Source organism: Suricata suricatta, chromosome 7, assembly GCF_006229205.1.
Source record: "Suricata suricatta isolate VVHF042 chromosome 7, meerkat_22Aug2017_6uvM2_HiC, whole genome shotgun sequence".
In the NCBI taxonomy this organism is placed as follows: Eukaryota; Metazoa; Chordata; class Mammalia; order Carnivora; family Herpestidae; genus Suricata; species Suricata suricatta.
Window position 1 is genome coordinate 39,621,061 of NC_043706.1, and position 20,798 is coordinate 39,641,858.

Genomic DNA, 20,798 nt, shown 5'->3' on the forward strand with positions numbered 1-20,798 from the left:
GTCCAACTTCGGCTCGGTCATGATCTCACAGTGAATTTGAGCCCCGTTTTAGGCTCTGTCCTGATAGCTCAGAGCCTGGAGCCTGCCTCGGATTCTGTCTTCCTCTTTTTCCCTGCTTTCCCTGCTTGTGTTTTCTCTCTCTCTCTCTCTCTTTCTCTCACTCAAAAGTAAATAAATAAACTTAAAATTTGTAGAATTTTCACTGATGGAATAGTGAAGTTTTTTGCTGTGGGAGAAAATGTTAAGATACTCAATTGCTGGGGCACCTGGGTGGCTCAGTCACTTACGAGTCTGACTTTGTCTCAGGTCATAATCTTGTGGTCCATGAGTTCGAGCCTTGCATTGGGCTCTGTGCTGACAGCTCAGAGCTTGGATTATCCTTCAGATTCTGTGTCTCCCCCTCTCTCTAACCCTCTGCTGCTCATACTCTGTCTTCCTATAAAAAATAAACATTAAAAAAATAAAAAAGATTCTCAATTGCTATCTTTTGGTATGAGAAGCATTTCTAGAAATCCAACTTTCCAAAAATCATAATGTTTCCCCCAACAGAGATGAGAAGCAGCATCTCTTGGGAATTAGAGATTTGAGGTCAAACCTCTGTCTAGCTACTTATAAACTCTGTAATGTTGGGCAAGCATCTTATATTCTCTGTAAAAACAGGGATAATAATACATACCTGGCAGGACTCTGTTAGAAGGGTTAGAACTGTGTGAAATGCCTGGCATAAGGAAGGCAGGTAGTAAATGTTAGCTGCTATTACAATTTTTAGAATCTCATGTGCCTGGATATATCAACTAATAATAAAAGGGACTTAATTTTACTGTAAATACCTATGCTAGCATATGTTTCTTTTCTTGCATATTGATAATGCTTTTTGTAATTTGGAAAATTATTTCAGATGTAGGTCTTGCCTTTCTAATAAGATGATCAGCTACCCTAAACCTGGGACATATTATTCTGTTTGTTTAGCCCTGCAAGACAGACTTACCTAATAAATAATTGTTGAATCCAGTCCTCATTATCATTAGTATGTTAATTATAACGGTACTGCTTAATATATTCTACCTTAATGTGCTTTCTTAAAGTATATGGATGTTAAGAGAATCATTAACAAAAATTGCAAATTATCATTAGAAGTTTAAGAAGAAGTTAAATAATGACAAATCTTCGTAGGGGAATAATTTTACTCAGTGAGGCAAAATCTAAGAACTTAAATATTTAGAGAGGGAAGTAGGGTATTCTTTAGGCACGACTTTGAAGGTAAAATGAAGCAAGAAAAAAATTATTCTAATTTGTCCAAAAGAATGGTACAGAATGATGGCAAGAATAGAACTGCGGGCCTGTCTTACCTTTCTTCATTGACGTATGACACCCAGTGTTGCATTAGTGTCAGGCGTACAAGGGGTGAGTCCACAACTCTGTTCATCATGCTCTGCTCAGTGTGGCTGTTTGTCACCATCCAACACTATCACGGTGCCATTGACTGTGTCCCCTATGCTGTATCTTTTACCACTGTAACTTCTTCATTACATAACCTGGAAGCTTCTGTCTCCCACCCTCCTTCACCCATTTTGTCTTTCCACTCAACCCTGTCCCTCTGGCAGCCACCACTTCATTCTTTGTATTCATGGATCTGTTTCTGGCTTATTGTTTGTTTAGATTCCAAATATAAGTGAAATCATATGGTATTTTTCTTTGTCTGAAATGTTTTACTTAGGATAATACCCTCTAGGTTCATCCATGTTGTTGTCACAAATGGCAGGATCTCTTTTTTTATTCTTTTATGCCTGAGTAATTCCAGTGTGTGTGTGTTTATATATCACATCTTCAGGGCGTCTGGATGGCTCAGTTGGCTAAGCGTCCGACTTCAGCTCAAGTCACAATCTCACAGTCCGTGGTTCAAGCCGTGGGTTGGGTTCTGTGCTGACAGCTCAGAGCCTAGAGCCTGCTTCAGATTCTGTGTCTTCCTCTCTTTCTGCCCTGTCCCTGCTCAAGCTCTGACTCTTGATCTCTCAAAAATAAAGTGTGTATGTATGTATGTGTGTGTATATATATATATATCATATCTTCATCTGTCAGTGAGCACTTGGGTTGCTTCTTATCTTGGCCATTGCAGATAATGCTACAATAAACTTAGGGATGCATATACCTTTTCCAATTAGTGTTTTCATTTTCTTTTGGTAAAGACCCAGTAGTGGAATTATTGGATTGTATGATATTTATATTTTTACTTTTTTGAGGACCTCCATCCCATTTTCCTTAATGTTTATACCAGTTCATATTCCTACAGACAGTTTGTGAGGGTTCCCTTTTCTGTACCTTGCCAACACTGGTTATTTCTTGTCTTTTTTGAAACTAGCCTTCTGACTTGTGTGAAGTAATATCTCATTGTGATTATGATTTGCGTTTCCCTGATGATTAGTGATGTCGAGCATCTTTTCATGTGTTCATTGGACCATCTGTATGTCTTCTTTGGAAAACTGTCTGTGTGGGCAGGTCTGTCCTATTTTATTATTTATTTAAAAAATTTTTTTAACATTTATTTATTTTTGAGAGACAGATCATGAGCAGGAGAGGGGCAGAGAGAGGGACACATAGAATCAGAAGTAGGCTCCAGGCTCTGAGCTGTCAGCACAGAGCCCGATGTCGGGCTCAAACCCACAAGCTGCGAGATCATGACCTGAGCCAAAGTCGGACACTCAACCGATTGAGCCACCCAGGTGTCCCAGGTCTGTCCTATTTTAAATAACTCAGAAGTTATATAAGACAGGGTCAACCTAAATGAAAAGTTTTTATCTTTTTCCTAAGGACAAGGATTACGTTGTAGGCACAAATGTCTTAGAAGAAGGGATGTGTTCTAAATAAGTTATACAGTTTACCTCGCCTAACACCACTCAATTCTGGCACATGTGACTGCCACCTTGAGAATGATGTGGTTTTAAATTTAAAAAAAATTACAGTGAGCTGGCCTTAAAAATAAATTAATGTTTTATTCTTAGACCATAGAAGCCATCTATGAGTTCCTTGACTCCCTTATTTGAGGGTACAATAATCTGTTAGTCCAGAAGTGAGTAGGAGTGCCTAGATGACTTGATTGAGCATCTGACCCTTGATTTCAGCTCAGGTTATGATCTCATAGTCGTGGGATCGAGCCCCATGTTGGGCTCCACACTGGGCATGGCACCTCTTAGGATTCTCTCTCCCTCTCTCTCTCCCTCTCTCCGACTTGTCCTCACAAGCACTCTCACTCTATCAAAAAAAAAAAAGAATATACATATATTTGGGGGCAACTGGGTGGCTCAGTTGGTTGAGCTTCCAATTCTTGATTTTGGCTCAGGCCATGACCCCAAGTTTGTGGGATTGCACCCTGCTTTGGGCTCCGAGTTGAGCATAGAGCCCACTTAAGATGCTCATTCTCTCTCCCTCTGCGCCTCTCCCTGGCTTGAGCTCTCTCTCTCTCTTAAAAAAAAAGTGAGTATGGAAAAAGGTGTTAATTCAGAGGTCATTCAATTACAAGCACTCATATAAAAACTAGGAATGTACGTGATATTTACGTAACTGCTTTCCACTTTGGATGTGTGGGAGAATGACGATGTAGATTTTGACTAAGCATACCAGAAAAGATTGTTGCCTGTTTATCATGAAATTTGCCTTTGTGTTTTACTCTGGTCCAAGGTTGAGAATTTTGATGAGCTTTTCCACTGCAGTCTTAGGCTCATAAGTTTTAAAATGCATTTCTGTTGCTCTCCTCTAAGCATACCAAAAAATAGCTTTACTTGACCTTCCTTACTCAGGGAAGTTTTCGATAACTTTGGTGATGCTGGACAGTGTCCCCTCTGCATGGCTGAATTGCCAGCTTGCTGCCACCATCCTATGTAACTGGCAGCACCGTTCAACATCTTTGCATCGAACAGAGTTTAGAAATGACCAGTCTGTGCTTAGCAAGTATAAAAATAGCTTGTGGATGACATGCAGATGTTTAGAATCCTGTTGTTCTTGTTACTGGATCAAGTTTATTCATGGACCACATGTCAGACAAGTGCCCTGGGTCCTGGCAGTGTGCACGGGCTCTATGGACCGACCTCTAAAGGATCTGTGGATAGAAGTGTGGGGAGGGGAGATCAGGAACTTGGATATGAACAAAATTGCCTGTTACTTTCTTGAGACACCAGTTGAAATTGGTCATTTCTTAAATCTATGAATGAAAGCCACACAAACTATGAATTAACAACGCCTGAGAATTTGTTACTAGGAGAAATATTTTTTGTCCCATTACATTTGCAGATAACTGAAAACATGACTATCTCCCAAAAGATGGTAGTTATTAGACTCACCACTAAATCTTGTAGGAATGCATTGATGAAGAATCAGATATATAACTATATCACAATTTTAAAATATTTTTATAAGTGTATTTTTATTTTTTAAATAAATGCATTTTTAAAAATCCTTACATATATTATGAACCTTGAAGTATTACTCTGGAAAGGGATCCTTAGGCTTTACCAGACAGCCAGAGGCCCACAAAGGGTCAAGAAACCTCCTCCGTCCTTTGGGGGATTGCCTCCCACAGCCACATCTGGTGCCTGTCAGTAGTTGTGGGGTAAAGCGCGTTGACTTCTTTCACGCCCTTGCTTGCTAGGGTCAATTTTCACCAATGAGCTCTGGGTCCTTCATCTCCCTTCAGGGAGTCTCTGTCCTGAAGCTGCCAGCACGGAAAATGCTTTTCCAGAAATAAAGAAGATTTTTTTGATAAGAGATCTACAACTAGTTATGGACCACTAATTATGGTCTTGGTTTTTTTTTAGTAAGAATATTCATAGATGCTTTATTTTTTTATTGTTACTTCTTATTTAAAAATTTTTTTCATACTATAAAAATTTCCCTTTTAACCATTTCCGGTATAGCGCTAAGTACATTCACATTGTTGGGGCGCCTGGGTGGCTTAGTCGGTTGAGCATCTGACTGGGGCTCAGGTCATGATCTCACCGCTGGTGGGTTCGAGCCCCGCGTTGGGCTCTGTGCTGACAGCTCCTTCAGATTCGGTGTCTCCCCCTCTCTCTCTCTGCCTCTCCCATGCCCATGCTCTGTCTCTCTCTGTTTCTCAATAATAAATAAATGTTAACCAAAAAAAATTTTTTTAATACTTTAAAAATAAAAGTACATTCACATTGTCGTGCAACCATCCCCACCATCCTTCTCCAGCACTTTCTCATCTTCTCCAACAGAAACTCTATTCCTTGTGGTCTTTTGGTAGAAACAGGTACAAATATAAATTCTCTTCTCATGGCATTTCTTAGGGTTTATTATAGAATTTACACTAGATAGGAGTTTATGTCTCTTAAATGGTGTTTTAAAAAATGAGATTAATTTAGCTTCTTAAAAAAATTTCATAATGTTTTTTTTTTGAGAGAGAGAGGGAGCGCGTGAGTGGGGGAAGGGCAGAGAGAGAGGGAGATGAGGATCCTGAAGCAGGATCTGCTCTCACAACAGACAGCCCCATGTGGGACTCAAACTCAGGAACTGTGAGATCATGACCTCAGGCAAAGTCAGATGCCTTAACTAAGCCACCAAGGCACCCCTAATTCAGCCTCTAAACATTTTTGTAGAAACTGAAATCTTTCTTGGAATAAAATGGTATATGTATCTCTCTTCATATTCTGTCTTAAATCCTTAAAAACTATTTGTTCATTCATGGGGGTTTCTTTATTTTTTAATTAGGCTCCACACCCAACATGGGACTTGAACTCACAACCCTGAGGTCAAGAGCTGCATGCTCTACCAACTGAGCCAGGCAGGCGCCCCTTAAATCATTTTTAAGCTTAAAAAAGTTCCTCTCCTTTTCTTCTCTTTAAATAATTGATTTTGTGCATACATCTTCCTTTTTGCGAGTCAACTTTTACCAAAAGGGATCCTGGACATCTCTTCCTTGCTTAACATCATTGACTTCGTAAAATGGAATTTTGTTTGTTAAATATTGTTAGCTGTTTTTATAGGGCTTGTTTTTCTTGGAACATACCATAAAACCAAAATATTTTGAATGTTACTCACTGAGAGACAGCAATGAGACTCAAGAGTTTGCAAAATAACTTTAACCAGATTGCTAATAGAAAATATTTTTTGCTTATAATTACTGCCATTTCAAAGTATCTTTTAAAAGCAGTTACACATAGGGACAACAATACCTAAGAACTACACTAATGGATAGCAATGGCATCCTATTGTATTTGAGAAAACATAGAGAAGGATTCAGCAGTTTTTTACTTTAATAGCTTAATTATTACCACACTGTATTTTAGTGAATTCTTGACTGTTGGAATGCAAACAGCAGTCTTCTTTACTATTTGTTGTGACTGGTACCCATTGTTACTAAAAGTAGAAAAAGTCACATTGGTAGGGTTTTTACTTTTATTTCATTTAAAATGTTCTCTGAAAGATGGGGCACCTGGATGGCAGAGTAGGAAGAGCATGCAACTCTTGATCTCGGGGTCATGAGTTTGAGCCTCACATTGGGTGTAGAAATTACTTACATAAATAAAACTTTAAAAAATTAGGTTTATTTATTTTGAGATAGAGAGGGAGAGAGAACGTGTGTACACAAGCATGGGAGGGGCAGAGAGAGAGAATCTGAGCTAACAGCACAGAGCCTGATGCGGCACTCGAACTCACAGACTGTGAGATTATGACCTGAGCCAAAATCAAGACTCGAGCACTTAACCCACTGAGCTACCCAGGCACCCTAAGAGATATTTTTCTGAATAAAACTATAAGTCAAAAATACATTAATGCAATTTCTGTTTAATATTCAAGTATTTTGTTGGGGCCCCTGGGTGGCTCAGTTGGTTAAGCATGCAACTTCGGCCCAGATCATGATCTCATAGTCCCAGGTCATGATCTCACGGTCCGTGGGTTTGTGCTCTGCGTCCAGCTCTTTGCTGACAGCCCTGAACCTGGATTCTGCTTAGGATTCTGTATCTCCCTCTCTCTCTGCCCCTCCCCTGCTTGTGCTCTATCTCTCAAAAATAAATGTTTAAAAAAATTTTTTTTAATATTCAAGTATTTTGTTTTTATGGGGAGGGTGTAAGTAAGACTTACCTTTGACTCTTCTCCATGTTAATGGCTGTTCCTGAAAGTTTTGCTAATGTGTTGTTGGTCGATACTCGTTCGTCTTTCTGGGTGGTTTAGTTTCAATGTTGGCATTGCTTCCTTTTGCTAAGTCAGCTTGTTGTTGGAGCTAAGGCCCTAAATGACTGTTTTTAGTAGAAGAAAGTAATAACTGTGGCAGTCAATGATTAAAACAGAAATTCACCTTTTTTTTTGGAAGTAAAATATAAGAATTCCTTAACTGAAACAGTAGTGTAACTGGAGAGAACTGACTTATCTTTTTAATATGTATTATTCTGTGTACTGAAGCACGTTGATTTATCACAAAGATCATTTCAGTTTCACTTAATAGCAATCAGACTAGCAGCATTTCTTTTTTTTTTTTAATGTTTATTTATTTTAAGAGAGAGAGCATGCACGTGAGCAGGGGAGACACGGAGAGAGAATCCCAACATGGGCTTGATCCTGCAAACCCTGGGATCACAAGTGGAATGCTGACTGAGCCACCCAGGTGCCCCCTAAACATTTCTTTGTATCATTTCTTAATCATTTCCTGTATATTGTTTTCCATAGTTGTTAAAATGTTCAGTCTCTTTTAAAACACAGTAAATTATAGCAACATTTTTTTGGGCAGGGCATCTGTTTTTTTCCTATATTATTGTGTTTCTTTTCTGTAAGGTCTAGCATTGGCACCCTCAAAAAACCATGCATGACTCTTCAACTTAGACTTTTACTTCTGAGTCTTTGAAGGAACACAACTATTTTTTTTACACAACTATTATAAATATTATAAATTACTGTGCTCAAGATTTCAGGACTCCAAGGAATTATTCTGTTTATGTTTAATACACAAATCCCTCTTTTAGGGAAGTTTATTTAATACTAAATAGATTACAGAAGGATACACAATCCTTCCTATGAATCTTAAAAAATGACACTCCCTTATGCCTCAGAGATTGAGTCATCTGATCTGGAACAGAGATGGGGAGTCAGTTGACTCTCTGGCTTTTTCTACGCAGCAGGGATGCCTGGCTTAGTACATAAGGGTCCAGCATAAAGCCAGTAGATCCTGCAATGGACGCCCAACCCTGCACACTCAATCCTGTGCTTTATGATGTGCGAAAGTGCTCATGGGTAGCCTAGCTGTGTATTTTTGGCAACTAAATAATAAGGAACTGACATCACCCCATGAAAAGTTAGTTTTTTAGATCAAAATCTTAGTAAAGTAATTCAATAAAGTAAAAGACATTTCCTAGGCACATTTATATCAGACATTGCCCTAAACTCAGATAATACAGAGATGGAAAGAAACTACCCCAGCTTTCGTGGAGCTTGTAAATTAACAAGGGGACCAGAAAAACAGTTTTGTCACACACCTGTCAGATGCTAGAAACATGTCAGACATGCTCTGGGGATACAAATAAGTAAACAATTAATTTTGCTTGGGGATTTAAAAAAACAAAGATATTGTAATTTTACTCAAAGTCTTAAAAAATAAGCAGGCATCATCAGTTGGCCACTTGAAGGTGGGTAGGAAGGTCTATTTGTCTTCTCAGAAAGATAAGTGTAAAACCAAAGAACTTAAAAAGCGATGTGATAGTTTGGGGGACATGGTCAAGTGGCAAAGAACCAAGAGTCCTTCCTTACAGGGAGGGTAGGGTGGGGAGAGGTTCAAAGTGAAGTTAGAACATCATCTTTCTGTGCCAGTAGCGTTCTTGCAGCTATGGTGCACGTTCCGAAAAACCACCATGCTTTCTTCAAGGAGTGTGGCAGGCACCAGCCCCACAAAGTGATCCAGTACAAGAAAGGCAAAGATCCTCTTTACTCCCAGGGGGCACGGCGTTATGACAGGAAGCAGAGTGGCTACGGTGGGCAAACTAAGCCGATTTTCTGGGAAAAGGCTAAAACTACAAAAGAAGATTGTGCTGAGGCTTGAATGTGTTGAGCCCAACTGCAGATCTAAGAGCATGCTGGCTATGAAGAGATGCAAGCATTTTGAACAGGGAGGAGGTAAGAGAAAGGGCCAAGTGATCCAGTTCTAAGCTTCATCTTTTGTTACGTTATGAAGACATTAAAACCTTGAGGTTATGTTCACTTCATTTGGTTGCATTTGGTCTTTTGAGAGAGAAGTAAGCCAGTGCCCTCAATAGAATTCCCTTTGTGGAGAAATGTATGCTTAAAAAAAAAAATGAGGCTAGAATCTACTGTTAGGAGCCAGTATTTCCAATTCACTGATGCCAAAAAAACGATGCAGTCTAAAAGTTGCTTAGCTTTGGAATGGGTATCTTTTTTTAAAATATATTTTTGGTTTTATTATTTATTTTTGATATAGAGAGAGACAGAGCATGAGCAGAGGAGAGGCAGAGAGAGAGGGAGACACAGGATCTGAAGCAGTCTCTAGGCTCCAAGCTGTCAGCACAGAGCCCGATGTGGGACTTGGACCCATGAACCATGAGATCATGACCTGAGCCGAAGTTGGACGCTTAACCAACTGAGCCACCAAGGCGCCCCTGCAATGCGTGTCTTAACTGCTCTTCATCAGTACTCTCAAAGCACCCTAGACTCTTTTTAATCAAATTTGGGCTGCCCTTTAGTTGAGAATAAAAGATAGGCATAGTGAAGATAATCATAGAGAGCAATGTCTGATCAGTGTCAAAAGATATGGTTGTTGATTTTAGAATTCTAGGTAGAGAATCCTAAGGACAGCCCAAGGTTGTCAGAGAAGGGTTCACAGAGGTAGATTCAAGCTAAATTTTGAATTACAGATGGAGTTTGAGTAGATATAGAAGACCAAGAAACGCATTTCAGGTAAGAAAATCGTCACCTGGACAAGGGTAGGGGAAGTGCACATTGTGTTTGGGGACAGGAGAGTGGCACTTTGGCTAGAATAGCATGTAGGGGAATAGCAGGAGATGACTTTAGCCGCATTGTGCAGTCTAGGCTTAAGTAGAATTATTTTCATTTTAGACTGTTATCCTGTAGGAATAACCTGGTCTTCAATAAGCATACTTTCTTGGAAAACTGAAGTAGGATTCAAGGAAAAGGGCCTGGGTGGCCTGATGCTGTTGGAGGTTTTGCCATCTTGTGGCCAACATACTGGAAAGGCTGATAGGTCCATTTAGAAAAATGTTCACTAACAGCAATGAGATGTCACCTCATACCTGCTAGAATGGCAAAAAGACCAGAGATGTCGGCAAGGATGTGGACAGAATGGAACCCTAGCGCTCTGTTGGTGGAAACGTAAATTGGTGCAGCCAGTATGGAAAGCGGTATGCAGGGTGCTCAGAAATTTTTGAGTCGAGCCCCCATATGATCCAGGAATCCCTTTCACAGATAGAGCTGAAGGAGATGAAACCACTGCCTCAAAGAGGTATCTGCACCCCGTGTTCATTGCAGCATTACTCACAATAGCCAAGATATGGAAATAACCTAAGTGTCTGTTCATGGATAAACGGATAAAGAAATGGCTTTATACACACACATGCCCATTTACCTATACTGGAATATTATTCAATCATAAGAAAGAAAGAAACCCTGCCATTTGTGACCACCTGGATAAACACTGATTGAGAGCATAGCATAAACTAAGTGAACTAAGTCACACAAAGAGGGACAAATACTGTATGATCTCACTTAAATGCAGAATCTAAAAAAGTTGAACTTGTGGAAACATGCTCAATTGGTGGTTGCCAGAGGCTGGGTTTGGGAAATGGGGAGATATTGGTCAAAGGGTACAAACTTTCTGTTAGAAGATGAATAAGTTCTTTAAAAAAAAGGTGGGGTGGCGTCTGGGTGGCTTAGTTGGTTGAGCAGCCGGCTCTTGATTTCAGTTCAGGTCATGATCTCGCAGTTCATGAGCTCGAGCCCCACACTGGGCTCCACACTGACAGTGTAGAGCCTGCTTGGGAGAGTCTGTCTGTCTCTCTCTCTCAAAATAAATAAACATAAAAAAATAAGATGAATAAGTTCTGGGGATCTCATGTATAACATGATGACTGTAGTGTATTATATACTTGAAATTTATTAATAGATTTTTTAAATATTCTCACCACATAAAAAAATGGCAAGTATGTGAGGTAATGGAGGTGTTAAGTAAGCTTATCATGGTCATCATTTCACAAGATACACATGTATCAATTCATCACACTGTGTACCTTACACTTATACTGTCTTATTTGTCAAGTAAATCTCAATAAAGCCAAGGGCAAGAAAGAGATTTAAAAATGTTTATTGAGGTCTTGTTTTGTGCCAGGTGCTATTCTGGATGCTGAGGTTCATAGGTGAATAGACACAAACCCCTGCCCTGGTAGAGCTGACATTGGAATGTAAATATGAGTAAATACGGTAAAGAGGGGTAGGGAGAAATACAGGAATTACCGTATTTGATGGGAAGGCGTGGAAGGAGTGATACTGAAGGTGGTCTAAGTGATACTCTCCCAAGTAAAATTTCACCTACAGCATTTCCTTTCAGTCAGATTACCAAAATACTGGATCCTTCCTCTGCATCTGGAGAGTAAGCAGCCTCACTTTGCGTCTCTGAGCTGACCAGAGGCCCTTGTGTGCAGGTCCTACCTGATTGTCATTGGGGACAGGTTCCCCAGTTTGCCTGAAATTGGCCTGAGTATGTGTTACAACATGGAGGAGAGAGTGACCAGCCTCAGAGGGTCAAAGAGAAAACTCCATAGTAACCACGATTCCTGGTGAATCTCTAGGGCACCTGGGGGAAAAGGGTTCCATGTTTGATTTTTTTTTTCTTGTGTACTATATTTTCTTTGAGGCCTTTTTTCCTTGTATGTATTTAAAAATTTTTAATGCCAGTGTAGTTAACATACGGTGTTATATTAGTTTTAGTGTATGAGGATTCCATGTTATTATTTTTTTTAAATATTTGTTTATTTTAAGGAGGGAGGAAGGGGCAGAGAGCGGGAACAAGAACCCCAAACAGCCTCCTCACACCTTCAGGATGGAGCCCAACACAGGGCTTGAACCCACCAACTGTAAGATCATGACCTAAGCTGAAATCAAGAGTTGGACACTTACCCAACTGAGCCACCTAGGTACCCCCCCAATGTTTCAAATAACCAACTTTAGTGTATATTATTTTGAAGCAAATCCTAGACGTCATAGTAGTTTACTCACTCCTGTTTCAGTATGGATCTCTAAAAGATGATGTTTTTAAATATAACCCCCATTTCATTATTATATCTAAAAAATCTTAACAGAATGTAATGTAAGTCCCATCAGGAATTACAAAATTTCAATGTTGGTATTCTTTAGGAATTTGTCAGTTTGTCATAATTAAACTAGAATTAATGAGTTCTTAATCGTGCAAGGTCTCTGGGAACACAGTCTTTGCATAAAATGCAGCTATACTATATTTAAACCCTGAGTATTTATTTATTCAGTATCTCTTACACTGGTTTATGATCTATTTGCTGGGAATATGAAGATGAATATGACAAGATCCCTGCTTTTGAGGATAGCACTATGATATTCTCTTATACTGTTAATTTCTAGGTGGTAGTCTATTAGTAACATTGAAATTCGAAGTTAGCCTAGTCTGTTAGTCCACTGTAATTGAGCCCTAACTTAATACTCATACAAGCTATGCAGTATGAGTTCAGAGCACCCCCCAATGCAGGAGGGCTTTGTTCCTTTCAGAGTTTGGTATCTCTTGAACCACCTCAGTGCTGAATCTAGATGCAGCAAAGACTTTTGGGACTCAGCCAACACTCTTTTTTCATACCCTCCTTTTTTTGAGACCTGGGACCATGCCCCCCCCCCCCCCCCCCCAGCCAGGCACAAAATTGTCCCCTGAGATTGAAAGATGACAGAGAGAAAAAAAAAAAAGAAAGATGACAGAGAAAGGCCTGGGAAGATTTTTTTTCCCAGGACCATCTCTGCATCAGTCAATGTGTACACAGGTCTTCTGTCTTTGTTGATTCTTAGTGAATCTTAAACTTTTGAGAGGCCATTAGCAAACATATTTAGCACAATTTTTATGAGCTCCAAAGTTCTTCACTGTATATATTTCCAGACAATTTTAGAACCTGTTAATGTTTCTCAAACTTGAGAACTCAGACCACCCAAGGCTATTTTCTCAGACCCCAGCTTGAGAAATGCTGATTTCTGTGGTTAATGATTTTATAGTCTGTCAACCTTAAATTATCACTGTGTTGGACTTTATCTGAAAGAAGTTTGATGTGTATATCAAATGATATCACTATTCTGTTGCTTGCTAAAATAATCATGATTCTTGATTTTTATGGATCCTTGGGTTTTCATTTTCAGATTGACCTCCATTGATGGCCATTCTTTCACAACACGCAAAAACCATTGCATTCTAGGAGTGGGATAAGTTCGATGGTTTTCAAACTTCTTTCTCCTAGCTAAGTAAGAATTGAAGGGGAGAAGCTCCAATATTTATGCCTCCAAGAAAGCTCCTTGACACCTTGGAGAATCCTAGGTCACCGGGGAACAAAGTTTAAAAATCACAGCTGTGGCCATTAACTTCATTTAGGGGTGGACCAGCAGGCCCTGAGGGACTGGCGCTTGTCGGTAATCACACTCAGTCACTGCCGGGTGTCCAGAACAAGCCCTTTGACTTCCAGTGTTCTCCCAGCTGTGTCCCTTGCCTCTGTAAGCCTTGCGAGACTTTGCCCTGACCCCCTGAGGCTGGCCACTCTTTCCCCCCAAGTTAGGGCACGTTGCTTAACCAGCTGGATTTCTTAATATATGAGGTTTATTTCTACCCTGCCTCATTCTAAGTAGGAATTAAACCCCTGTGAGGCCTTCACCTTCTTCATTTCATGAGGTGAACCAAGGCCCAATTCTGCCTACTTAATGGTCATCTTTTCTGACAGAGGAATTTTTTAATCCCCAAGTTCTTCTAATAATATTTCTTAGTCTTTCTATTTTCTCTTCATTGCTGCTAGAAGGCAGCAAAATGAAGGAAGTTCTTTGTTGAATAATAACCGAAAAACTCAGAGCCCATCGTGTTGCGTTTGATTGCTTCTTTTTATTGCAAATGGGTATAAATGTGAAAATAGTCATGGTTTTTTTTCTCTAGTAAAATGTCTTATTATTTCACACACACAAAAAACCCAGGAGCTTCACCCAAAGAAGCTTGAGAATCCCTGCCAAAACGTCCCACATTTCATTGTATAAAATTTTGAATATCTCTCTTCCAAAAGAAAGTGGGTGCCTTAAAATTGGAAACCATGGCAGGAAGTTCACACTGTCTTGCAATTACAAAATGTAACGGCCCTTAACTATTACAATATAGAAAAGGAATACAGTGAGAATACTTCAGGGGCGCCTGGGTGGCTCAGTCAGTTAGGCAGCAACTCTTGATTTTGGCTCAGGTCATGATCTCCCAGTCTGTGGGATCAAGTCCCACGTCGGGCTCCATGCTGACAGTGCAGAGCCTGCTTGGGATTTTCTTTCTCCCTCTCTGCCTGCCCCTCCCCTGCTAGCACTCTCTCTCTCTCTCTCTCAAAATAAATAAATTAAAAAAAAAAAAAAAAAGAGGGGGCACCTGGCTGGCTCAGTTGGTTAAACGTCCAACTTTGGCTCAGGTCATGATCTCACTGTTCATGGGTTTGAGCTCCACATCAGGCTCTGACAGCTTAGAACTTGGAGCCTGCTTCGGATTTGTCTCCCTCTCTCTGTCCCTTTTCTGCTTGCACTGTGTGTGTGTGTGTGTGTGTGTGTGTGTGTGTCTCAAAAATAAACAAACATTTTAAAAAAGAGAACATTTTATATCTTAATTGACATAAATAGCTACTTGCCCTGGGTAGGTGGCTATTGTATAGCATAACTTTTTGATCATGATGCTCATTGGAAACTCATTTGCTAAAACACAGTAATTTACTTTTCAGCATTGCTTTTACAGTCCTACAAAAATATTAAGTGTGCTAACATTTATTATTACATTTTATGCCATGCTCATTTGATATTCCCAGCCTTAATACAGTACCAAGCACATAGTAGGTGCGAAGTGTTTACTAAATGAATAATGAATAGGGTTTTCACTCACTGACCAACTTTATTAAAGATAGGGATTAAAGAGGCAGCTTTCCTCCTTCCCTACGCTGTTTTGCAGGTTAGAAAACAAAAGGAGGCAGGGGATAAAACTGTGCAGTTTAGTTTCCTGTTTCCCCCCGTTTCGGTATACTCTGACTTTTCATTTGTGCTAATGAACTCGTATAAACTGTTCCCTCCTAAAGTGATTTTTTTTCAAAACCTTAAAAATGGCTGTTGTGGGGCTGAGATGGAGAAACAGGGACTGAATTTACTTTCCTACATGAAAAAAAGTTAAAAGTAGGATAAAATATATTAGACAGTGGTCTCGAGACATGGGAAATCAGGCAGCATGGACAACCCCTGAGAAATGGGAAAACGGACGAGGTGAGCCCCGTTTGTAATTACTCCAGCCTGCTGTCTGAAGAGAGTTGCCAGGCCACAGCATAGGGAAGGGTACCCCAGATGGAGTCTGATCATCTTCCCAGGGTGAGCTCATGTGGTCCGGAGGTGAAAGTGGCTGAAACACGGGGCCCAGTACCGGAGAGGAGAGCGCTGCCCGGGGAGAGAACCCCCAGAGTCCTCAGCTGGTGACTGGTGAGTCCACGGAGGGTGGGGGACAACTACCCAGGTCCTGGGAGGGAACCACCCAGAAGGATTAGAGGAAACAACACTTAGAGCTCACACAGGCTTGTATTCCACCTGTGAGAGCACAGAAATCCTCGTAATCCACGAGACATCAATGAGGTACCTCATAAAGTGAAGGGGTTGCCTCAGGATAGGGCAAAATTAGCCCTAAGGATTGACAGAGCTTAAAAGCAAGCCTCAAGAGGATCAAATGACTTAATAAGAACCTAATTGTGTTCTAGACAAAGTTCAAAAATAACTGTAGGGATACAAAAATATCTGGCACTCAACATCAAATTAACAATGTCTGGCATCCAATAAAAATGTATCAGGCAGGGGTGCTTGGGGGGCTCAGTAGATTAAGCATTGACTTCAGCTCAGGTCATGATCTCATTGTTCATGAGTTCAAGCCCTGTATTGGGCTCTGTGTTATCAGTGCAAAGCCGGCTTCAGATCTGCTGCCTCCCTTTCTCTCTGCCCCTACCCTGCTCACATGTGCACACTTTCTCTCTCTCAAAAATAAACATTTAAAAAAATGTATCAGACCTGTAAAGAAGCAGAATACCATCTGTAATGAGCAGGAAAAAAATCAATCAGTAGAAACAGACCCAGAAATGATACAAATGATAGAATTGGTGGAGAAGGGCATTAAAAACCTATCATTATTTTGCATAAGTTTAGAAGGTAGAGGAAAGATTGAACATACTGTGATGTATACATCATTCTGTACCTTTCTTTTTCCTTTGTTCATGTATCTTTCCAAGTCTGCATAAAGCTGCCTTGTTATTTTTCTAAATATTTTTAAATGTATTTATTTATCTTAGAGTGGGGTAGGGCAGAGAGAGTGGGAGAGAGAGAATCCTAAGCAGGCTCCACACTGACACAGTGCAAGCCTGATGTGGCACTCAAATCCACGAACCGTGAGATCACAACCTGAGCCAGAATCAAGAGTCGGACACTTAACTGACTGAGCCACACAGGCGCCCCTGCCTTGTTGTTTTAATGGCTGCGTAGTATTCCACTGTGAGGGTAAACCATTGTTGCTTTGAGTCTCTCATGAAGGACATCTAGTTTTTTTAATATATTTTAAATAAAGATACAATTTATATACCATAAAATTCACCCTTTTAAAGTGTACAGCTCAGTGATTTAATTCCAGAACATTTTCATCATCTCAGAAAGAAACCCCATACCCTGTGACATCTAGGTTTACAGTCTTTTGATAAAACTAATAATGCTACACTGGGTATTCTTATGCACATGTGCAAGAATACCCGTAGGGGGGGCGCCTGGGTGGCTTAGTTGGTTAAGCGTCCGGCTTTGGCTCAGGTCATGATCTCACAGTTCGTGGGTTCGAGCCCCGCATCCGACTCTGTGCTTGCTCTATAAAACGTCACTAAAAAAAGAATACCCATAGGACAAATACCTGAAAATATTTGCTAAGTAGAATAATTTGTGCCCCTAAATTTTTGAGGTATATTGCTAAATTTTTCTCCCTAGAGGTTACGGAGTTTACACTCTCACCAGCAAAGTATAAAAGTTCCTGCTTCCCCACTTCCTCACCAGCACAGTCCTTTACCAAACGTTTCTCTTTACCAGTCTGATAAGTAATAGTATCTCACTGAAATTTTAATTTATATTCCTCTTGTTCTAAGTGAGATTGATTATTTTTATGTGTGTGTAGGGGCTACTTTCCTTTTTTAATGAACTGATTGTTCATACATTTGATTTTCTGCAGGATAGCTGTTTTTCTTCTTCTTTTTTTTTTTTTTTTTGTAGGGGGAGAGAACAAGTACGTGTGAGTGGGAAGGGGGCAGAGGAGGGGGGAGAGAATCTTAAGCAGGCTCCATGCTCAGTGAGGGCCAGACATGGGGGCTCAATCTCACAATCATGAGATCATGACCTGAGCCGAAATCAAGAGTTGGGTGCTCAACTGGCTGAGCTACCCAAGTGTCCCTGTTTCTCTTGTTCTTGTTTACAGGAGCTCTTTGTGTATTAGGGAGAAAAGCCTTTTGTGATATAAACTGGAAGTATTTTTTCCACTTAGTGTTTTTTGGGGGACTTTTTTAGTCTTTGATTTTATGACTTTTTTCCTTTATCATGCAGAATTTTAAAATTTTATGTCATCAAATTTATCAATCTTTTCTTTTATACTTTTGTATCTTGCAACAGACTTTCCCTACTCTAAGATTACCCAAAAAACCTATTTCTCTCATGTATTACTCTAGTGCTTTAAGGTTTGCCTCTCCTCCCTGCCTCCCATTTAACTGTTTGACCCATTAGAATTTATTCTGTATAAAATGTAAGATATAGATCTACCATCTTTTCTCCATACAGCTAACATCTTTCCCCCATTGAGTTAAATAATGTCACTTTTATACTGTGTCCTCTTGATTAAAAGCTACTATTCAAAGTGTTGAACAGATAAGGACAATTTTAATACTAGCTTTAATTTTTTTAAGAGTGGTAGTCGGGGCACCTGGGTGGCTCCGTCAGTTAAAGTGTTGGACTCTTGATTTTGGCTCAGGTGATGATCTCACAGTTCATGAGTTCGAGCCCCATGTTGGGCTCTGTGCTGGAAGTGCAGAGCCTGCTTGGGATTCATTCTCTCCCTTTCTCTACCCTTCCTCCGTTTGTACACATGAGTTCTCTCTCTCTAAAAATTAGAGGAGTGGTAATCAGGTGTCCGGGGCAGTGATTTTTGACCTGTTGGGAGGCCTGTCAGGATTCTGTAAGAAATACAGTTCCCTTCCCTCTTGGACAAATCCTACTGTCATAAGCTGCTATAATTGAGGGGAACGTGTCTCCCTCAAGTGTACTGAGCCAAGAAGTAGTTTTTAAACCGTTGATCTAGGGGGACAACTTTCACAGAATGTTCTAAATTTCACCTGTGGCCAGAAACCCATCTAGTGATTCCAGGGTTGTTACTTTAAGGAGAAAAGAACCTCAACAAAAGTCCAGAAGGAAAGCCTACCTTTCCAAAGGAAACTAAACTCTTCACTTTTGAGACATTAGTTTCCGATCCTCAGCTTGTCTTCCCACGTTAGAAATGTCTGTTTCTACACCTCTCCTTTGGTAAATTGCCTTTGGTGGACCATGTGTCCTCCTGGGGAAAGGAAGTACTGGGCTAGACCGGGGGTGACTGTGCTTTAGCAGTGTGCAGAGCTGGGGACATAGCAATAAGAGTCATCGCTTTTAATTTGAAACTCTTTAAAGTCAGAAGAGGATGGCCCTTTAAAGAGTAGAATTCTCAGAGCACCCCTGATTATTAAGGCTCATGGAATTCTACCCACAGGGGGCTAGCGGCAGAGGCCTGTGTGGTTGGACGGATGCCATTGACTAGGACAGATGTTCCCAGGGAGCGTTCTGTCAAGTGTTTGAGCAGCCCGTTCTGTTTGATAGGGGAGGGTGCACAATGGCTTTTAATGTCATCCGATGTTGTGTAAGTGTTCTCTTATTTACACCACTCAAGGAGTAGCTTGTCACTTGAACTTTGGGATAGCAGGTGTTCTCGGTGTTTGAATGTCCCAGTGGCGGTGACACCTCGGTAGAGTGTGACTGGCGCTGACTTCCTTCCTCCCCGTGTTAGTGTGTTAGCCTGTGGGCGTCTCCTCACCGGAGGAGCTCGGCCAGGTGTGAGGTCGGGAGGGAAGCTGGGATAGTTGGGAAAGGTTGTTGTGGTGCAGGCTGTTTTTCCCTTACATTTTCATGAGCTTGTTCCAGAAACTGCGGACACTGTAAATAATAATAAATCATATCCACTTTATAGGCTTAGGGATATGTCGTAATTGCCTAATTTATTCCATGTGACTGTGATGTCTGGGAGACGCGCTCAGGGCCCAGTAATGAGCTATGGCTGATGCAATTCTACCACGTAGAGTATCAGGATTTGAGGGAGGCCCTTCCCACAGATTTCTCTATGTCTGTTTAATGACAGTTGTCTTGGCCAAGACATTTTTACTCCTCAGAAGTCCGGTCTTGCTAGCATGTTCCTAAGTAACTCCACATCTGAGGCCTCAAAGCAGATGTCACCCCCCTGCCACCCTCTGCACACTTCAGCCTGGATGTTACCCTTGGGTCAGCCTCTCTCCTCTTTTTCCTCCCGTTTCACCCACCATCTCGCCTCTCCACCAGAGTCCCACTCAGAAGGTTTCTCGTCACCCCCAGGCCATTCAGCACTTGAACAAATCCCCCCAACTCCCCGGGAAGGTCTCCCATCAGGGGATACTTACCCCTTCCAGACCCTTCCTGGGGAAAGCAAGTTTCCTTCCATGTGGCAGGAGCCAGTTTTATACTTGTCTGGCTTTGGGACTGAGAGGGTGGGAGGTCTGGGGTGGCTGGAGAGGAGATAGCAGTTTTAACCAAGAAAAAAACATTCGAGTAGAAATGATCCCTTCTGCCTTCTTCGGGCGTGTCCCTCTTCTGGGCATCTCTTCAGGATTTCATTCCTCCGTCCAACTGCCGTTCACAACTGCCCTTTCCAACTGCTCCAGAACTCTTGGCCCCGGCATTCCGTGATGTAAATTATTCCACGCATGGCTCGAAATGGGCGCGAAGCAGTGTTGCCAGGTGTCGGATCACTAGTGTAAGTTACCGGATCTCGGGGGAGGGACGAGAAAGGGGGAGAACTGCTCTTGGAATTTGTCCAGTTGTGACCATTTCAGCCCGAGCACAGTCATCGCGCTGGCCGAGCTTGATGCTGGGGGTGGCTGGGGATCCGGGGAGCTTGCATGGGGCTGGGAGCCAGGGTGAATTGAGGGTTGAGATTTTCTACTTTAAAGATTCTAGAGATGGGATGTAGATTGTTCGGCATTGAAGACTTGGCGGTGCTGCTGCCCCTGAGGGAGGGAGGAACCTGGGACCTCCGGGGCAAAGCCTGTAGCAGTCCGGCCTGGGGCTCTGGTGTCTCCTCTGTCTCAAAACGTAGGGAGAACCGGCTTTTCTGTGTCTGTAAAAAGAGCCAAACTATGGCAAGAAATCCAGATTGCTCACCATGTTTGGAAACACTCAGTCATAAAACTCGAACACCTCTGGATGCATGAGAT

At 41.2% G+C, this 20,798-nt stretch overlaps 1 protein-coding gene, 1 long non-coding RNA gene and 1 pseudogene across 8 annotated transcripts in view; 2 read left to right on the top strand and 1 right to left on the bottom strand.

Annotated features, from left to right (window-relative positions):
- Positions 1–4,397: 4,397 nt before the first annotated feature.
- On the bottom strand, positions 4,398–20,236 carry LOC115296046. Of its 2 annotated transcripts, XR_003910700.1 has the most exons (4): positions 19,986–20,236; positions 18,728–18,859; positions 7,096–7,250; positions 4,398–4,723 (listed from the first exon to the last, which is right to left on the bottom strand). It is a non-coding gene; the product is annotated as an uncharacterized LOC115296046 (long non-coding RNA). The 2 variants fall into 2 exon arrangements; XR_003910699.1 differs by lacking the exon at positions 18,728–18,859.
- Positions 7,599–20,798, top strand: part of BICRAL (BRD4 interacting chromatin remodeling complex associated protein like) — a 52,260-nt gene continuing 39,060 nt past the window's right edge. For 2 of the 6 annotated variants that reach the window (XM_029944449.1, XM_029944454.1), the window contains exons 1-2: positions 15,615–15,723; positions 20,192–20,338. The gene's annotated coding sequence lies outside the window, so the exon portion shown is untranslated. Of the gene's footprint in view, positions 7,616–15,614; positions 15,724–18,749; positions 19,196–20,191; positions 20,339–20,798 lie in introns of those variants that run through there. The other 4 variants (XM_029944451.1, XM_029944450.1, XM_029944453.1 and 1 more) reach the window with 4 other exon arrangements.
- LOC115296043 lies at positions 8,828–9,146 on the top strand (annotated as a pseudogene).